At 33.0% G+C, this 6,917-nt stretch overlaps 1 pseudogene; it reads left to right on the forward strand.

Moving 5' to 3' along the window:
• Nucleotides 1-5,335: 5,335 nt before the first annotated feature.
• LOC124530078 lies at nucleotides 5,336-6,515 on the forward strand (annotated as a pseudogene).
• The last annotated feature ends 402 nt before the right edge of the window (nucleotides 6,516-6,917 follow it).

Genomic DNA, 6,917 nt, shown 5'->3' on the forward strand with positions numbered 1-6,917 from the left:
AAAACCGCCGACGAAAGCTGGTTCCACAGAGTGGTTGTGCGAGGTAGAAAATGTCTTAAAACTCGCGTTGTTGTGTAACTACTTTTTTCCTAAATGTGTATATATACATGGTATGGTACATATGCCAAAATAGCATTTTTTACAATTTTTATATTTTCTGGTTGTCTGTTCAGGCTTATATCTGGAACGTGGACATATTTTAAGGGGACTTTCACTGGCCGACGGATGATCAACATAAGGAGTAACTTGAGCTTATAACAATAACTTTTTAGTTAGTAAATATACATATCAGTGATCAGATTTCTAGGAACATCAAATTTAAACACACAGTCGCAACGAAAAGTGAAACTGTATCTAAATGTCGGTCATTATTAATCAGCCAAGGCCAGAATCCGCTTTCATATATAAACGCATATAATATAATCTTACATCACAGAAATCTCTCTTGTTGAGATAGCCCGCATTATTATAGAGCACTTTAAAATTGCAACATGTTATAAGTATGAGACCAAGTTTAAGATCATGAACACTATCAGTGAAAGCCGACAAACAATATAATCATTATATACAGAGTCGAGGCTTATGTAACATTATTATTTACACCGCAGACGCGCTTGTTATATGAGGTTCGCTGATTTTGCTCACGACATCTATTCTCAATGCAAAAAAATTGTGTAGGAAATAATGCAGAACACAATGCTTTTCCATTCTTTCAGGCCCATAATCCGAGCAAATGGCAATTTCTCACGATCGGTGTTAACGTGACAAAACAAGAACTTTTTTTAATGTAATAGGTGGTAAATGGACAGGAGGTTTATCGATAGAAAGACACTACCACAGCTCGTTTACCGTCTTTTTAGGAATATATACATGTAATAAAATTGAAATGTCTATTTGTTACATTGGAGTAACCGAATTTTCCTAAATGTGTATATATACATGGTACATATGCCAACTACCTACCTTGTCTGGTAGTCTGTTCAGGCTTATCTCTGGAATGGCTGGACATATTTTGAGGGGACTTTAGTAAATATAAATGTTTCTTACTCTCTTTGTTATCTAAAGCTCTGTCTTTTTTTAAAGAGAACATTAGGAGCTCACCCTACAATATTACGACGTATAATATATTTTTACATTACGTAATAAGAGTGCTCAACGACATTTTCTTCTATCGCCGATTATAATATGATACATGTATGTATAATATACCAAAATTTCATAGTTAAAAAAAACAGAATTGCATAAATTTTTCTTGACTTCCATGCAGGATATATTAATTTAAATAATTGTATTTAAATAACTTGACTTTGTATTTTTTAAATGTTAAACAAGAGTAACTACTGAGTTTCTTGCCAGTTATTCTCGGTAGAATCTACTTTCCGAACCGGTGGTAGCTTCACTTAATTGTAAAATGACGATTCAAAAGTGCTTGTGAAAGCCTACTTGAATAAAGTTTATTTCGATTTTGATTTTTTTGAAAAAATTAATAATAGATTTTATTGTTAACCGACTTCAAAAAAAGGAGGAGGTTCTCAATTCGTCGGGGCCTTTTTTTTTTTTTTTTTTTTTTATTTTTTATGTATGTTACCGAATTACTCGAAGATGGCTGGGCCGATTTTGACAATTCTTTTTTTGTTTGAAAGGGCATGTTTTACAGTTGGTCCCATTGTCAGGAGATCAGGATCTGATGATGGGATCCTGGAGAAATCGAGGGAACTCCTCAAATTTTATAGGCACACCTATAGTGATTTCGGTTTTATTCAAAGTGCCTTGGTTATATGCTCACGAAAAGTGACATTTGATGAAGTAGAACTGATGATGAAGACCACAACTGGTAATCAGAACCTATTAGTAAGTAACTATTTTACGGGTTTAGTTCTATTTCTTTAAGATAGTCGTCAAGCAATTGATGTTAGTAAACATGCCTATGATGAAGTCTAGCTGATGGTGGACTACCAGGAGAACTCCTCAATGATTAACGGTATTGCATCGGGAAAAATGGTATTGTCTAATTGGCGATGAGCGGTTAGCATTAGGCTATTGTAACTTAGGTAACGCTTAATTTGAGTTGCAGTCCACATCGTATTGAAAGGACGTTGAGTTATGTTTAGAGTCGAAAGCCGAAATGTACTGAATATAATAAAGTGAATGACAAACACTACCAATTGTAATTATAAATAACAAAACAACACTGAAAAGCAGTAAATAATTTTTTATAAATAAAAAAAAACCGCCTTCAAAAATGAACTAAAAAGAAAAAAATAATTAGTTACATCCATATCCAATTTACGATTTTTTAATCACCTTTTGAAGTCGGTGCCAACAAAGTAAATAAATTCCTATATTGAAATCATTTAATTTGTATCGATAGTAAGGTTTGTCTAATGGTGTCATCTATACAATAAATAGATTTAGGTTTGCATGTATGTATTATGTATCTATATTAGCAATTTTGGCACCGACTTTGAGAGGTGATTAAAAAATCGTAAATTGGATATGGATGTAACTAATTATTTTTTTCTTTTTAGTTCATTTTTGAAGGCGGTTTTTTTTTATTTATAAAAATTTATTTAATCACACAATGTACTATCAGATTGTTTTGTGTGACTGTGACTCTGGTGAATCTATATATCGAGATGGCAAACAATCACAGATAACTTTTACTATATTATTTACTATGTATCATCTACACATATACTAGAATTGGAGTGCCTGTTTGTAATATTAAAATAGCCTTTTTTTACTCAATGTATGTATACACGGTACATATACTAAAATAACAATTTTACAATTTTTGCCTGTCTGTTTGTTCCAGCTAATCTTTGGAACGGCTGGGCCGATTTTGACGGTACTTTCACTGACACATAAATAATATAATAGGGAGTAATTCAGGCAATAATATTTTTTTGTTAAATTCAAAGACGTACAAGGTCGCGGGGCACAGCCCAAATAGACGATTTTATATCGCACATTACAAGTAATACCAACTATTGGCACTTAAGATGCCTTATTATTTTATCTTTTTTCAAGTTGTCCGAGAAATCTTCGGTTTTTATATTTGCAATGTTAAATAGAGTCTTAATCTATTCTGGAATGATATTCATCTGTCTGCAAAGTATTTTTAAAGTGACGCCTGGCATTTATCTAAATTACTTTTTCTCATAAATCTCTCTGACAGATTATGGTCCATTGCGAATCCGTCCGATCTTAATAAAACAATGCACCAGTATTTTATTTATTGTAAGTAATTATATATTAAATGTAATTACATATTCTAAGTCTATACATTGTTTTAATCAGCATATTTATAATGAGTCAAAATAGGTTGTATATTATCTCTAACAAATTAGTTATATTCGGTTATGTAATTATATAAATGTAATAGATACTTTTAATATAAATAATAAAAAAAATTGAAAAAAGTGTATCTTTGAATTTGTCCTGGGAATTGTTATTTTTGGTTGAAAAATGAAAGGTATAATTTTAATTAATTCAGCAAAAACTGAAAACCTACCATAAATTCAGAAATAAATATCTTATACTTGAGAATAAGCGCAGTAACTCACAAATTGCACATTTAAAAAAAAAGCTTCTAACTGAAATATATCAGCTGCCCGAAGTTAGGAAAATACTATGTTACGTCCATACCTTGAGATATATCGCCAGTATATGACGGGTACTTATGGTTTCGCTCATACGTGTGTATTGTAACGTCTCCTGGAAATGACTTGTCTTTGCGTTAGATCATTGTAGCTAACTTTCAGATAGTAGGACGTTATAAATAGATAATGTAACTGTATTAACGTAACAAAGTTACTTGGTGGTAGGGCTTTGTACAAGCCCGTCTGGGTAGGTACCACCCACTCATCAGTTATTCTACCGCCGAATAACAGTACTCAGTATTGTTATGTGCCGGTTTGAAAGGTGAGCGAGCCACTGTAACTACAGGCAAAAGGGACATAACATCTTAGTTCCCAAGGTTGGTGGCACATTGACGATGTAAGGAATATTTAATATTTCTTAATTAAAGATGTTGGAAAAGGCATGACAATTTAAATATAGAAGCACATTTGGAGCTATGGTTTGCGCCACTTAAAACAATAGAGCTATTTATATTTCAATATAAATATTCTACGTAGATCCTTTTTTATCGCGCGAAGTCACAACGAGAAGTTAAATTAGTGACGTGCATTATTATGAGTGACCCTCGTGATAACAAAATGTTTAAGATGACGTTAGAATAAAATCATCGAAAAAATACAACCAAAATATATTATTTTGTTAATGCGAGCCAAATAAATAATCCACGGAGCAGCGAGTTTTTGTAAATAATAATCTATACAGCATATATTTAAAAATAACTGTTCTGTTGCGTCACTATTTCTTTAGGAACGATATTATGTACATATATTCACAGTGACATTGATCAATTTGATGGAATCAGTGATATTCATGGTATGATCATAGGACGAAAGGATAAGCTTGTAACGCCAAGTTTCCGACTCAGCAAAGTCAGTAAATCCTTCTTGGTTAAGGTTATCTGTTTCTATAATAAAACTCAGCTGATATTGTACCGATTCATAAATGATTTGTAAAAAATACATAAATAAAAGAAGCACATTATTCAATACTGGATTATATAGAAGATAGCAAAACGTGATGCTAACACTTGTTGACTTCTAGACACGATATATTATTATATTATACTATAAGTAAAATCGTATTGGGCTAACATAACTTTCATAAGTCATTATTTCTGGCTGCAATATTTGCAAATGTCGAGACAATGATAATTTATCATTACATAATTCTGACCAGTTTATTTATTTGACCGCGCTAATTTCCCCTTACGATTTGTAAACTAATCATTATGTAAGACATTTATTAGGAAAGGTCATGAGCTACATGACGTCACGGTCCGTCACCGGCGGCGGAATAATGTTTGACGCGGTTGAAACCATGATAAGCATCTACAATATCGGTGGTCTTAGCATTAATCTGTCAAATCAAACTATCCTTCAGACGGTGCTAAGTTGTAACACAAATATACATGAACTGATTTATCACATCACCCTATTTAGTTTCGTACCACACTAACCAATAACATTGGAAACGCTTAGACATGTAGGGTCATCTCATTTGTAAAATTTACATTATTATGTTAACATAGACAATTAGTAATAATTGTTATTCGCAGTTCAGCGTTGTATTTACAAATAGTTACGTTTTGAGTAAACATTGTGCGGCAATTTAAATAAACACAGTTTATTTATCTTGTCATAAATGCATTAAGACCTTTGGCACTATATCAACTCCATTTATAGCCGGTTTTCGTTATGAGAACTCAATCTTAAATTGCAGTTCGTAAAGTTAACATGGCGAGAGATTTAAAAAATAAAGTCGTTGTCATCACCGGTGGTGCTGTCGGTATCGGTTACGAAATTGCCGATAGATATCTACAAAAAGGTGCCAAAGTTACCGTCCTACTAGATATTGATGACAAGCAAGGAACAGAAGCAGCGAAAAACTTATGCACAAAGCATGGTGCTAACAGTATTCATGAAATGTGATGTCACAAAAGATTTGGAACCCGTTTCGAATAAAATTATAGACACATACAAAACTGTTGATGTACTAGTAAACAACGCTGGAATATTAAATGATCAACTCGTGAAGAAAACGATCGATATCAACGTTTGGGCATTGATCGAATGGTCTCTGAAGTTTTGGGAGCACATGAGAACTGACAAAAATGGCAAAGGTGGAACTATCATCAACTTGGCCTCCATTTACGGTTTCAGAGTTGATCAATATTTACCGATATATCAAGCGTCGAAGTTTGCTGTGATGGGCTTCACGAAATCGTTAGGACACGCCTACAATTTCAACAGATCAGGTATTAGGGTCTTGGGTATTTGCCCAGGTTTTACTGAAACGAAACTCACAGAAGATGCTAAGACATGGGATGATCAGTGCTTAAGTAAAGACTTTGGTTTGTTTGTGAAGAAGCAACTCTGGCAGAAAGTGGACTCCGTTGGTAAAGCTGCAGTCGAAGTGTTTGAGAAGGCGAATAGTGGCACTGCGTGGTTAATTGAAGGAGCAAAACCAATCATTGAAGTTTAAATATAGAACGTTATGTAATTTATGCTTTTGTATATATATTTTTATATAGAATATGAATTCGTTGGATAACAGTTTCTCTTATTATTATAATCACACTCACAAAATCTCATAGCTGAATTTTTAAAATTAAATGTTGAAAGGGAAAATATTAGTACCTCCAAATTAAAAGGAGCATTGACTCCAGGAGAATAAACAGTAAACACACAGACCGGAACGTAAAAACTCAAAAAAGCAAACGAGGAGACATTTAAAAAGTAGGTCAACACTTATTTCAGACCAGAGAGCGTCTTAAAATATTTCAAAAACGTGAACGTTTTAGGTGGCGAAGCGACAAGGTGCTTTGGGTTTGAAATACTTTGATAGATACAATAAATCACAATTGTTTCCTTCGAGCGTTGGGTGTAATTCTTTTCGTACAGTCGGGGAAAAAGGGTGCCTCACCTTAAGATCTCTTTTCGTGTGCTCAGTATGAGCGATAATCTGCTTTACCGATCCAGAATGACATATTGCGTCGCAATGATTTGATGTTTAGATTCAAAAGGTACTAAGAATTCAAGACTTCATAAAGGAATGAATTTGAAAACTGGTGAAGGTTTTCTTATTCTGACTGTACACTGTTATATATTTTCAGTTGGTGTATTGTTGTATCAGTTGATGTTTATTTCGTTTAATTTAATTTATTCTAATTGAACAAATTATTTGTACAGATAAATTGAGACTTATCAATAATTCAAGGTCGAACGGATTTCACTTATTCCATAGAATTTTGTATTCATTTAGTTATCTTTAATTAC

Source organism: Vanessa cardui, chromosome 5 (genome assembly GCF_905220365.1).
Source record: "Vanessa cardui chromosome 5, ilVanCard2.1, whole genome shotgun sequence".
Classification (NCBI taxonomy): domain Eukaryota; kingdom Metazoa; phylum Arthropoda; class Insecta; order Lepidoptera; family Nymphalidae; genus Vanessa; species Vanessa cardui.